Here is a 14,374-nt window from a genome sequence, read left to right as displayed (position 1 = left end):
CCTGAAAGTACAGGCTGGTTGGGTCAATTCAGTACCTTGCCTGTTGCAAACAGTCAAAGGATTAGGCTCAATCTATCACTCACCAGGCATCCTGAGAGAGGTGTTACTAAAATTCTTATACAGGGTCGTTCTCTGTTACAATGCGCATTTCATCAATGCAAATTCGTTATAAAGTGATTGACGAATTGGAGACGCCGTTTCTAAAGCATGATTTTTCTATAATGTGAGGTTGCACAAGAATGCAACTATTTCATTATAAAAGAACTGACTGTACCAAATTTCTCATTTGGGAGACAGAACACTACTTGTGCTTCTACTGCACAGTAGTAACATGAAATAGCTAGCTTCACTGGTTGCTCAAAACTTTTAAAATACCCAATCTTTCCAGGGTAATCCAACTTGGCACTTTTAGGATTAAAGGTGATAGCCTTAGAGACAGACATGAGTTTGTGAGCTCTAGTGAGAGCTGATCCAAATCAGGGTTACCATTATCCTGCAGGATGGCTCTGATGCTCTCCATACCACAATAAATGAATGGCTTGGATACTATTTACAAGGTTGCTGATAAGGCCAATCAGATAGCGCCTTGAACTGTAGAAGTAAAATTGTTCCACTTGTTTGTTTGTTTTAAGAGATATCTACCTAAGTATTTGGACATTTGCTCATTATAAAATGTTTTTCATAGCTTAACTTATTAGGAAGAGTGATCTCCTTTCTAGATAGATTGCAGAAATTTGCAATCAAATTTCAGTGTAATCTTGCCTAACAAAATCTTAATACAGTACTTTGTCAAATTAAATGGTTAGAACCAAATGTTTCTCCAAACAACTCAATGTCAATGAAATGATACAGATGTAAGGGCAATTGAACAGCAATAACCTTCTTACTAAGAGTCTGATTCAATCACGATGTAATATATTGGTCCCATAACTCTCAATGCTTTGTTTGTTTAATATTGATCCTTGGTATCTTTAAAGGGCCGAGAAGCAAATCGATTGCAATGAAGAATACTGGATGTGATATTGGGCATCAAGATAAAACCCTTGATGCCCAACAGAAGTGTTGAATCTCAGGCAGCCTAAAGCAGTTTGTGGCCTATGCGATAGGTTTTTAAATACAGCAACTAAATGAATCCAGCAGCTAAACCTTCCACTGTAAGATTCCATCAAACAAATCATCTATTTTAGTGATGATGATGAGCACTAGATCTTGTTTGGGATACTGTAGTGATTGAAACAAGGGCCAGGTAGATCTCATTGACGGAGATCCTTGATTGTGGTTGTTAAACTGGGCCAATCAGGCGGCTCTGGCTGACAGATATAAACAGGATGTTGCCTGCCCCTCTTCCACGGTTATGTTAGAGCCCGGGTGTCCTTGGAGAAGGAGCACGCGGTGTTGACCAACACCCTGGAGTTGTTCAGGGAGAGGTGGGCGCCGCAGGGAGTGGAGTGCATCATTTCTCCCTCCAATTCTATTTTGATTTAGTCCCTACCCTCCCCTTCACTGTTTTGATCACACAGCACTGCCCTTTGATGTGAAGGGCAGTGCTTGTCACTGGCCACCCGGGTGTTTTCCTATCTTCCTGGTGGTGGAAATTGAATAAAGATTGGTGCACTTTAAAAAAAAAAGAAAGAAAGAAAAAAAAAATAAATAAACAGGAATGTAAGGGCAGCGCTTGTCACTGGCCACCCGGGTGTTTTCCTATCTTCCTGGTGGTGGAAATTGAATAAAGATTGGTGCACTTTGTGTCTTTCACTGTGTCTCACACCTGCACACACACACCATGGGTGCTGGGGATAAAATAAGCACTACCGCACTTAGGTGGTAGTGTGGGGGTTAAAACAAAAAGAAAAAGAAAAGAAAAAAAAAGAAAAAAAAAAAAATAAACAGGATGTTGCCTGCCCCTCTTCCACGGTTATGTTAGAGCCCGGGTGTCCTTGGAGAAGGAGCACGCGGTGTTGACCAACACCCTGGAGTTGTTCAGGGAGAGGTGGGCGCCGCAGGGAGTGGAGTGCATCATTTCTCCCTCCAATTCTATTTTGATTTAGTCCCTACCCTCCCCTTCACTGTTTTGATCACACAGCACTGTCCCTTCACGTGAAGGGCAGTGTTTGTCACTGGCCACCCGGGTGTTTTCCTATCTTCCTGGTGGTGGAAATTGAATAAAGATTCGTGCACTTTGTGTCTTTCACTGTGTCTCACACCTGCACACACACACACCATGGGTGCTGGGGATAAAATAAGCACTACCGCACTTAGGTGGTAGTGTGGGGGTTAAATTAAAAAAAATAATAATATTAAAAAAAAAAAATGATGGTTCCCCTTACTGTTTTGATCACAAAAAAAAAATATAAATAGGGATTCACACAGCACTGCCCTTTGATGTGAAGGGCAGTGTTTGTCACTCGCCACCCGCGTGTTTGCCTATTGTGAGTGTAAAAAAAAAAAAAAATAAACAGGACGTTGCCTGCCCCTCTTCCGCGGTTATGTTAGAGCCCGGGTGTCCTTGGAGAAGGAGCACGCGGTGTCGACCAACACCCTGGAGTTGTTCAGGGAGAGGTGGGCGCCGCAGGGAGTGGAGTGCATCATTTCTCCCTCCAATTCTATTTTGATTTAGTCCCTACCCTCCCCTTCACTGTTTTGATCACACAGCACTGTCCCTTGATGTGAAGGGCAGTGCTTGTCACTGGCCACCCGGGTGTTTTCCTATCTTCCTGGTGGTGGAAATTGAATAAAGATTCGTGCACTTTGTCTTTCACTGTGTCTCACACCTGCACACACAAACACCATGGGTTCTGGGGATAAAATAAGCACTACCGCACTTAGGTGGTAGTGTGGGGGTTAAAATAAAAAAAAAAGGAAAAAAAAAACAGGTGTGCTTGCCCTTTGAGGTGAAGGGCAGTGTTTGTCACTGGCCACTTGAAAAAAAAACAGGACGTTATTTAGTCCCTACCCTCCCCTTCATTGTTTTGATCACACAGCACTGTCCCTTGATGTGAAGGTCAGTGTTTGTTACTGGCCACCCGGGTGTTTTCCTATCTTCCTGGTGGTGGAATTTGAATAAAGATTTGTGCACTTTGTGTCTTTCACTGTGTCTCACACCTGCACACACAAACACCATGGGTTCTGGGGATAAAATAAGCACTACCGCACTTAGGTGGTAGTGTGGGGGTTAAAATAAAAAAAAAAGGAAAAAAAAAACAGGTGTGCTTGCCCTTTGAGGTGAAGGGCAGTGTTTGTCACTGGCCACTTGAAAAAAAAACAGGACGTTATTTAGTCCCTACCCTCCCCTTCATTGTTTTGATCACACAGCACTGTCCCTTGATGTGAAGGTCAGTGTTTGTTACTGGCCACCCGGGTGTTTTCCTATCTTCCTGGTGGTGGAATTTGAATAAAGATTTGTGCACTTTGTGTCTTTCACTGTGTCTCACACCTGCACACACACACCATGGGTGCTGGGGAAAAAATAAGCACTACCGCACTTAGGTGGTAGTGTGGGGGGGGTTAAAAAAAAAGAAAAAAAAATTTAAAAAAATAAACAGGATGTTGGGGTTAAGAGAAATAAAAAAAAACGAAAAAAAAAAAAAAACAGGGCATTGCATTGCCCTTTTGTGAGGGGCACTGCTTGTCACTGGCCACTCGGGTGTTTTCCTATCTTCCTGGTGGTGGAAATTGAATAAAGATTCGTGCACCTTGTGTCTCTCACTGTGTCTCACACCTGCACACACACACCATGGGCGTTGGGGAAAAATAAGCACTACTGCAGTTAGGCGAGAGTGTAGGGGTTAAATAAAAAAAAAGAAAAAAAACAGGACGTTATTGCCCTTTGATGTGAAGAGCACTGCTTGTCACTGGCCACTTGGGTGTATCCTTTCTTCCTGGTGGCAGAAACTGAATAAAGATTCGTGCACCTTGTGTCTCTCACTATGTCTTACACCTACCCACACACAACATGGGTGCTGGGGAAAATATAAGCACAAAAAAAAAGAAAAAAATAAATAAACAGGAATGTCAGAGGTTTGGGTCACTCTGAGAGCTGGCTCTTGAGGAAGCTGGACCAAAAACAAAAAAAAAAGGACATTACTGCCCTTTGATGTGAAGGGCACTGCTTGTCACTGGCCACTCGGGTGGTTCCTTTCTTCCTGGTGGTGGAAATCGAATAAAGACTCGTACACCTTGTGTCTCTCACTGTGTCTCACATCTGCACACACACAATATGGGTGCTGGGGAAAAAATAAGCACTACCGCAGTTAGGCGGTAGTGTGGGGGTTAAACAAAAATACAGGACGTTAACAGGTCCAGGCAGCAGGCCGTGGAGGGGGTCATTAGGGCCGACTGCCTGCCCCTCTTCCGTGGTTACATTAGAGCCCGGGAATCCTTGGAGAAGGAGCATGCGGTCTCCACCAACACCCTCGAGTTGTTCAGAGAGAGGTGAGCGCCGCAGGGAGTGGAGTGCATTATTTCCCCCTCCAATTTTATTTTTATTTAATCCCTGCCCTCCCCTTCATTGTTTGATCACACAGCATTGCCTTTTGTGAAGGGCACTGCTTGTCACTGGCCACTTGGGTGTTTCCTTTCTTCCTGATGGTGGAAATTTGAATAAAGATTCGTACACCTTGTGTCTCACACCTGCACACACACATGGGTGCTAGGGAAAAAATAAGCACTACCGCAGTTAGGTGGTAGTGTGGGGGTAAGAAAAAAAAGGAAAAAATAAACAGGACATTTCTCTCGGGGATCTGGGGTGGAGGGTGCTGCACGCAGTGGTCCCCTGCAACTGCAGATTGCGGTGGTTCACGGACTCCCAGCCCAACTGCTTGTTCTGTGGTGCTGTGGACCATGTATACATTGGGTGTGGGCGTTCGCACTCCCTTTTTGATTTTCTCAAAAACCATAGATAGAACATAGAACAATACAGCACAGAACAGGCCCTTCGGCCCACGATGTTGTGCCGAACATTTGTCCTAGCTTAAGCACCCATCCATGTACCTATCCAATTGCCGCTTAAAGGTCACCAAAGATTCTGACTCTACCACTCCCACAGGCAGCGCATTCCATGCCCCCACCACTCTCTGGGTAAAGAACCCACCCCTGACATCTCCCCTATACCTTCCACCCTTCACCTTAAATTTATGTCCCCTTGTAACACTCTGTTGTACCCGGGGAAAAAGTTTCTGACTGTCTACTCTATCTATTCCTCTGATCATCTTATAAACCTCTATCAAGTCACCCCTCATCCTTCGCCGTTCCAATGAGAAAAGGCCTAGCACTCTCAACCTATCCTCGTACGACCTATTCTCCATTCCAGGCAACATCCTGGTAAATCTTCTCTGCACCCTCTCCAAAGCTTCCACATCTTTCCTAAAGTGAGGCGACCAGAACTGCACACAGTACTCCAAATGTGGCCTAACCAAAGTCCTGTACAGTTGCAACATCACTTCACGACTCTGGAATTCAATCCCTCTGCTAATGAACGCTAATACACCATAGGCCTTCTTACAAGCTCTATCTACCTGAGTGGCAACTTTCAAAGATCTATGAACATAGACCCCAAGATCCCTCTGTTCCTCCACCTCACTAAGAACCCTACCGTTAACCCTGTATTCCGCATTCTTATTTGTCTTTCCAAAATGGACAACCTCAAACTTGGCAGGGTTGAACTCTATCTGCCACTCCTCAGCCCAACTCTGCATCATATCTAAGTCCCTTTGCAGCCGACAACAGCACTCCTCACTATCCACAACTATCCACAATCTTCATATCATCTGCAAATTTACTGACCCACCCTTCGACTCCCTCATCCAAGTCATTAAGAAAAATTACAAACAGCAGAGGACCCAGAACTGATCCCTGCGGAACTCCACTTGTAACTGGGCTCCAGGCTGAATATTTACCATCTACCACCATTCTCTGACTTCGACCGGTTAGCCAGTTTTCTATCCACCTCCTCTGCTTTTGATTGCACTTCAGTCCCACACTCCTGATCTTCAGGCACCCGGTACGGAGGAGGGAGGGCAGGTCTGAAGACCTCCTTGTGGGTCTGCTCCTGGGCCTGGCCAAACTGGCCATAAATAGGTCCAGACAGCGGGCCATGGAGGGGGTCGTTAGGGCCCGGGTGTCTCTGGAAAAAGAGCACGCGGTGTCCACCGACACCCTGGAGCTGTTAAGGGAGAGGTGGAAGCCGCAGGGAGTGGAGTGCATTATTTCCCCCTCCAACTCTATTTTGATTTAATCCCTGCCCTCCCCTTCACTGTTTGATCACACAGCATTGTCCTTTGACGTGAAGGGCACTGCTTGTCACTGGCCACTCGGGTGTTTCCTTTCTTCCTGGTGGTGGAAATATGAATAAAGATTCGTGCACCTTGTGTCTTTCACGGTTTCTCACACCTGCACACACACACCATGGGTGCTGGGGAAAAAAATAAGCACTACCACAGTTAGGTGGTAATAGGAGGGTAATTAATAAAAAAGAAAAAACTAAACAGGAATATCAGAGGGAGCAGGATCAGTGTCAAGGACATTTCATGTATAAATAAAGGGAGACTTGGTGATAGGATATTTGCTTCTGTGGAGTTATTTCACAAAGAAAAAAAAAACAGGACGTTGTTTGATCACGCAGCATTGCCCTTTGATGGGAGGGGCATTGCTTGTCACTGGCCACTTGGGTGTTTTTTTTCTTCCTGGTGGTGGAAATTGAATATAGATTCGTGCAAATTGTGTCTTTCACGACGTCTCACACCTGCGCACACACATGGGAGCTGGAGGAAAAAATAAGCACTACTGCAATTAGGTGGTAGTGTGGGGGTATGGGCGAAAAAAAAATTAAAAAAGATAAAAAAGAAAAACAGGAGAGGGAAAAATAAATAAATAGAAATAAATAGAACATTCAGCTCTGAGGGAGCTGGTTCAGCATCAAGGGTTCTCCATTTGTAAACGAAGGGTGACTTAGTGACGGGATACCGGCCTGTGTGGAGTTATTTTAGTTACAAGAAAGAAAACAGGAGATACAGAGAGATACAGTCTCTGCATTCTAGGGACTGGCTCTGAGCTGGCTGGTCACAGCCCTGCACTGTGCACATATAAATAAAAGGTGACTTGGTGACAGGACTACTGTGCAGCTATTGCAGATACCAAGAAAACTTCAAATAGTACCCTGGGACTTACGAGAGACCAGAAGGAGCCTTGATTTATTTAATGTCACAGCTGAAAGAAAGCATTTGCGGTTATGCAGCAATTTCTCAACACAGCAAAGTCAATATCTATCACTGTCCCGGAGGAAATAACATAATCCCAACTTATGCCAATGTTTTCTCAATTCTTATAAAGCCAATACCTTAACTCTGCCATGGTTATTATTATCAGCCTATGTCTAGGTTGGGACTAGAACACTCAGTCTTCCAATTTAAAAGGCAAGTGTCACAGTGTGATTGGGAATGAACAAACTGCAATTCTAATACAAGAGGGCTAAAAGTTAGCTAGGATTATATCTCGAAATATCCTTCACTGGGCTTCCTTTGTACCGGAAACTGCAATGACCTGCTTAGGACTATAGAGAAGTCTGATCCCTGCACCAAGCAAAGACAGTCATCACTGACATACCTACCTCATGCAGTAATCAGGCCAAAGACAATTACTCAAATATGGAATTTTTCCAAATGGCTATTAGAAAGATGTTGTCAGGTCAATTATCTAAGGGAAGCGACAACAACTTCCTGTATCCCCATAAGACAAGGCACATTACAAACCATAGCTCATTCCATAATGATGACAGCTTTTAAAGTAAATTTTTCTTTAATAATGGGTGTGTTCCAGACAGCATATCATATTCCCACATCGACAAAGAGAGAGCTAGGAACTAGGGTATTCAGTGCATAAAAGCTTTTAACATATCTGATTTACCAACATTGATCTGGGTCAACAAACATGCTTTTTTACACATGCAGATTGGGCAAGTTCTAACTGGCTGAGACCTGACATTTTTCCAAATCCACAAGGTAACTACATTGCAGTCTGTTAAAGGAATCAGCACTCAAATAATCAATCACTAAACCTGGAATTAGCAACTATATAACATTGATATCAGGACCGCCTAGAAACTGGAGTACATTATTCAGGTTGACATTGGAGTGCAGTACTGAGGAATTGTTGGACTGTTGGAGGTGCCAGCTTTCTGATGGGCCATTAACGGAGAATCCATCTAACCTCTGAGGTGAATGTTACGATTTAAAGACGACATGGGGATTTTTCCTGCAATAGTTTCCTTCAACTGAGGTCAGCTGAGACAATGAGCTCATGTCTCAAGATTGGAGCTGGATCCCAGAAACTTCTGACTCAAGTGAGATGTTACCAGTTGGCTACAGCTGAGCCCTGTTGCCTCAGCCTTCCACCCATTTACTAATGTATTTATTACATGACTAGAGTTATGAGAAAGACATTGCTTCTGATTTAGATGATGAAGAAAGACTGAAACAATTCATGGAATATGAAAAAGTGCTGTGACAGTTCTTATATCAACAAGGTCTCATCAGAGGAACAATTAAGCTAATCTGTTTCAACTACCAAAGTGCAAAATGTGGACATTTGACATACTAACGGTTGGCTGATTAATTCTTATGCAATGCTGTCATAGAATAAGAGATCCTTTGCTTTCAACAAGATACTTGTTTGTGAGCATAAACATTGCAATATTATTTTAATTACAGGGCCAGTGTGCTTTTCATCAGGCAAAGTTTAATAATAGCAGTGGAGAACTGCAGACAATGGCCATTTTAAGGAGCTCCATGAAAGCATTGTGCTGCCAGATCTCCCAGTTCATTGAGGCAAAATTTGTCATTGCACTTGCTGACATGAAGAAAATGCCCCCACCACCAACAGCGGTGAGCCAGAGATCAGCAGCGCTGAAGTACTGGTAGCGCCACCAGGAGCAGTTGCCTTTGCTGGTACTACAGATGAACAATGTTGCTAGAATCCTTGAATGTAGGCGAGAGACCAAACTTGTATTTAGTAATATCAATAATTTCTCCCATTTGAATATTCTTTAAAATTAGTACTATTGAAGTTAGTATCATTGAGTTCAAGTAGGTTATTATCACTTCTAGATGTAAGCGACAGAACTCAAAGATCTAGTATCTCATTACTGGATCTAAGGTGAGCTACAAGCTTATCCTGACAGCTACCTAAAGGATATTGTATACGAACAAAGCTGGCAAATCGAGACTATTACGACTCAAAAGTACAATCCAGCCATTGTTAAGAAAAGGTTGCTCTCAAATGAAGCCTTGGTAACTATTAATTTGCTCCATCTGAATGGAGCATTTTCATAAATTCACTTATCCGCACAATACTTTATGCACCTTTTCAATCACTGCGATGCCAGTGTTTGCTCGTGCAGTGGTCACCAGGAGTAAATATGCACACCGTGTATGCTTCTTGCACTGTACTTGTGCCATTGGCCATTTCCACTGCTCGCAAATAATCATTGACTGTGCAAAACCTTCCTTAAATGCAACACCAGTGAACAAAAAATATTCCTGTAATTTATTTCTGAGTCGATATGCACTGCTGTAACATCACTAACAGAATTTGCCAATGAGGTACACATCATCAAGGAACCCAATGTAAAGCAGCATGTGACCAGCAGTCAGTTGTGATGTGGAGGTGCTGGTGTTGGACTGGGGTGGACAAAGTTAAATATCACAGAACACCTGGTTATAGTCCAACAGGTTTATGTGGAAGTAGTAGCTTTCGGAGCGCTGCTCCTTCATCAGGTATAGCAGTCAGTTAGTGCGGTTTGAGTTGCTGCTGTTACTGCAAGTATGTATTTGCTGAATCCCTAGTGCAGACCTGTCTGACAGGCTAACATGTAATGCATATGCATTATGTTAGTTGCAAGCTTCAGAGTGGATTTAGTTACAGTTTACCAATTGTGTCTCTGACTGGTGAGTTTTCTTAAAAAGCCAAAAATGCATCAAGCACTTGGGACAGTTTTTTTTAAAAGGAGCTCCAGAAGGCCATAGTTAAGCCAACCAATGATAGAAAACATTGCAGCTGCCTTTCAAATGGGGTGCAGAGGTGAATCCCCACAGTCAGAGCTCCTAAATCCTCGGAGAAGATCAAAGAAAGATTTAGCACAGCAACCCATTAACAGTCAATCACAAACACTCAGAGCAGGAAGTTGACTTCAATCTCCTGAAGTCTCTTTCCTATGAAAAACAGATCTGCATGTTTAACAACTGCTGTCAAAATGAATTAACATCTTGAATACCTGAAGTTTGAGGCTTGGGTAGTTTACGGTGGGAGATCATGTGACAAAACCTGCAGGAATAGGCAAAACCAGAACTGGCAACATGAACCCCACAGCTGAACAGTACCATTCCAATCTGGGTTCCCAGCTGGCAGTTTTCCCAGTAGGATACATCCTGGTAACATTAACTCCATATTCATCTCACATTGGTGTATTGTTCATAATGCAAGGTGACAGAACACCTACTGAAAAAGTTCTACACAAACTACAGCTCACAGCATGCTGCAGCAGGGGACGACACCCAATCAGTTGTGAGTACCAGCCTTGCTGCAAGAGGAACTGGACCTTTGTCTTGAAAAATGGAGGCAGTCAACAGTTATAAAGTGGGAAATGTAAGCTTATACACTTTGGCAGCAAGAATAGAGGATCTGAATGTTATTCAAACAAAGAAAGACTGCAGAAAGCTGAAGCACAGAGGAATTTGAGAGTCCTTATGCATACGTCACATAAAAGGCTGGCATACAAGTTCAAAAGTAATAGGGAAGGCAAATGGCATGTTGGCCATTATTTCACAAGGGAAGGGAATGGAGTATAAAATTAGGGAACAATTTATTAAACCACACAAGGCACCATTAGACCATACCTAGAATACCTTGAACAGTTTGGTTCCTCTTATCTAAGGAAAGGTGTACTGGCATTGGAGGCCATCTAGAGAAGGCCCACTTGGTTGATGCCAAGTATGGAGAGACTTTTCTTATGAGGAGTTTGACTAGATTGGACTTATAGACACTGGTATTTGGAAGAATGACGCAAGACCTTAATAAAACACTCAAGAATCTTATGGGATTTGAGAGCGTAAATGCAGAGAGGTTGATTCCCTTTATGGAAGTGTAGAGGATCAGAAACTATAATCTCAGTAAGAGGCTACCCAGTTAGGGCAATGATTGGGAGGAATTGCTTCTCTCGAGTTAGTAAATCTGTGGAATTCTTTGTAGCAGAGGACTGTCGAAGTTGGGCAATTAAGTACATTCAAAGCTGAGCTAGACTTTAATCTGAGATAGATTTTAATCAGTAAGGGAATCAAGAGTCATGTGGAAAAGGAAGGGAAGTGAAATTGAGGATTGTTGGATGAGCCTTGATTTCATTGAATGGCAGAACAGGCAAAATGGCCTACTTTTGCTTCTATGCCTTACGATCTTCCAAATGATTTCATAAAAATTGGGTTCCATGACTAAAGGGTCAAATCAGACTGAATGGGCCAAGTCTCAATGATCTCTTTCTGCACTGTACGAATTCTATAATAATAGGCATTACCACATTACACAGAAAGTGCGCAAAACATCATTGCTCTAGCTCTCCATTCCTCACTTCAAAATAAGGATTCAGAGAAAAACATTACTCAATTACAGGACTTGCGAGTGGACCATTGTTCAAATTACAGCAGACCATGAAGCATAAAGCAGTGTTTCAAACCCTACTCTCTGGAGACTGGAGAATGAAATCTTAATGCATTGAGTAGACACTGCAGTGTTGATGGTCTGTTCATCATTGCTCTAAGGAGACTTCACAAGCTTGGTTACAAATTTCAATCTACATTTTAAACTCAAGACTCTAGAAAACCTAAGTGCCACACAAAAAGCTTTTTTGATCTTCTATTTATTAACAAGCTGCCAGCACATTAGCTGGAATGAAGCATAATCCAAACAAGCTGGAACTTGTTCAGTCTAAATTCGATGTGAATGATTTGTCTGACTGCAATGATCTGTTGCAGCTTTTATTGACTTCGTGTTGCTAAATCTAATCTAATAAAATTGCAACAATGCTGGTTAATGGAACACCGTAAATTCATTGCGAATCCCACAGTATGACTGAGCTTCGATTCAGCTACAAATTTACCCAGTTATCAGTAGCAGCAACTCCACAGCTTACAAAATAGGCAGCTCAAAACAGTATTGCCAAATGTAAGGCAATGAAAAGCTAGAACTGGAGAAATGTTAAAATCTTGGAATGTTGAAGGACTGAGAGACAGCTAAGAGAGAGATGTGAAGCGGTAGAGGTTTGAATACTGGTTTCAAATTGAAGGTGTCACTGGACTGGGAGTCAGTCTACGTCAGTGAGCATAGGGGAAATGCTTGGATGGTATTTTGTGGGAAACAAGATTTCTCCTACCTTTATACCGTATGAATGTACAATGCTTGTCTGCTGTATCGAGGGGGCATGGAAGATCCTGTTGTAATATTTGATATCCTAGCCAAGACGTATCACTCAACCAATACCACTGCTTATTTATCTTATTGTTGTTTGCGGGTCTTTGCAATTTGGCTACTTCAGTTTTCTATTATACTTGACAAATAATTGGCTGTGAAGCACTTCTATATACTTGGATGTCACAAAAGGCACTATAAAAGGCGAGTCGTAAGTTCATGGAATGCCCTGCCAGTAGCAGTGGTGGACTCTCCCTCTTTATGGGCATTTAAGCGGGCATTGGATAGGTATATGGAGGATAGTGGGTTAGTATAGGTTAGGTGGGCTTGGATCAGCGCAACATCGAGGGCCAAAGGGCCTGTACTGCGCTGTATTCTTCTATGTTCTATGTTCTAAAAATGCAACTTGTCTTTTTGCAAATACATTCACAATGTGAATCCCATCTCTCTTTGTTTTTGGACAGACTCTTTCAAAGAACTATCACAGGTAGAATGGCCTTTTATTTGTCCATAACACTCAATGATCTTTGGTAGTTATTTCCACAGCTCGTTTCAGCATTTGAAGACCAGCATCTGTATCCCAAGGACAACTAAACATGAGGCGTAAACCTGGTGAAACTGAAAAACAACATTAATTGCTTGCCAAAAGGAGAAAGCAGCAGAGAGACAGCACAAATCAATCCTACAACTAACAGAACAAATCAAAGCTCAACCTTCCAGCCATGGCCAGTCACTTAAGGAGAAAGCACCACAAATCTCTCCATCTTCAATAATGGGGGAACACTACACATCAGATCAGTGCGAAAGATTGAAGCATCCGAAACTAACTTCAGCTTCCTAGGATGTTCACCAATCTTTAGACACTTTCATCCATTCCACATGATAGAAAAACAGCCAACTGTACTGGATACAACAAAGGGCACAACAATAGTGCTGAACTTGTCTGTTCCAGAACTTGCTGCACCCAAAGTCAAGCTGTTCCAGTACAGCTACAACACTGGCATACACAGAGTGAAAAATTACCAAGTTGTACCCTATTCACAGAAAATACCAGACCAAATCCGAACCACCCCATCAGTCTACGTTCACTTGTCAGTAAAATTATGGAACAGGTTTGGTTTGAAACACAATCATAGACAAGTGTTTGTCCTAGTCTACTGTAGTTCAGTAACCTCTACCATGAGAAAGATATCTTGAATTTTACTTCAATACAGTCTTCGTGATGAAAGCACTGTTGTGTTGCACTCTCAAAACTGAAGGGATGGTCAAGAGAGCTATCAAGTGGCACTTGCTCAGCATTAATTGCTCATTGATGCTGTTTTGGTTGCAACAGGACCACCTAATGCTTGAACTATTTACAGTCTTGGTCCAAACATGCATAACCCAGCTGAATTTTTTTTTTTAATCTCTACTCTCTATGTCTTTCCAAATTTGTTGAACTTTGCGAATGTTAACACTGCACCTTTTACGATCAGAAGGGCCATGTAAAGGGAGTCACGATCTTAAAGGATCACCAGTTCTTGAAGATACAATTCAATCCAACTATAACGACATTGACAAGTTTTAAATGAGATAGCGCAGAGGGAGCAGTTTTGTGTTTGTGCAGAAGAATACTCAACTGGTTTTCTGAAGAACCATGGGGACCCTCAGGTATAATTTCCTGTTCCTTTGGATCTCCTATAGGCAGCATCCAGACCCTACAATCAGGAATGAGCCATCATTTCAGATTAGCCTCTGCTGCACTGATGCCAGCTCACCCTGCAGGGTAATCCTGCTGGGAAATGCATGCTTCACAGCCAGAAAGCTTGATTTCCTGGCTCTAAGCCTCAGCCAAAACACATTGCGAGTCATCATGATTTGAATCACGACTGAAAGATGGAGTTATTCAATAATCAGGGAGTGCTCCATCCTGCTTATCATCTATTTT

At 42.6% G+C, this 14,374-nt stretch overlaps 1 protein-coding gene across 4 annotated transcripts in view; it reads right to left on the bottom strand.

Annotated features, from left to right (window-relative positions):
- Positions 1 to 14,374, bottom strand: part of mfhas1 (multifunctional ROCO family signaling regulator 1) — an 88,239-nt gene that overhangs the window by 14,669 nt on the left and 59,196 nt on the right. The gene's annotated exons all lie outside the window — the stretch shown is intronic.

This window comes from Chiloscyllium plagiosum, unplaced genomic scaffold, assembly GCF_037043375.1.
Source record: "Chiloscyllium plagiosum isolate Xiang-an unplaced genomic scaffold, Cpla_swu_hap1 HiC_scaffold_2, whole genome shotgun sequence".
In the NCBI taxonomy this organism is placed as follows: domain Eukaryota; kingdom Metazoa; phylum Chordata; class Chondrichthyes; order Orectolobiformes; family Hemiscylliidae; genus Chiloscyllium; species Chiloscyllium plagiosum.
Note: the sequence above shows the minus strand (reverse complement) of the source record. Positions and strands in the feature narration are given on the sequence as shown.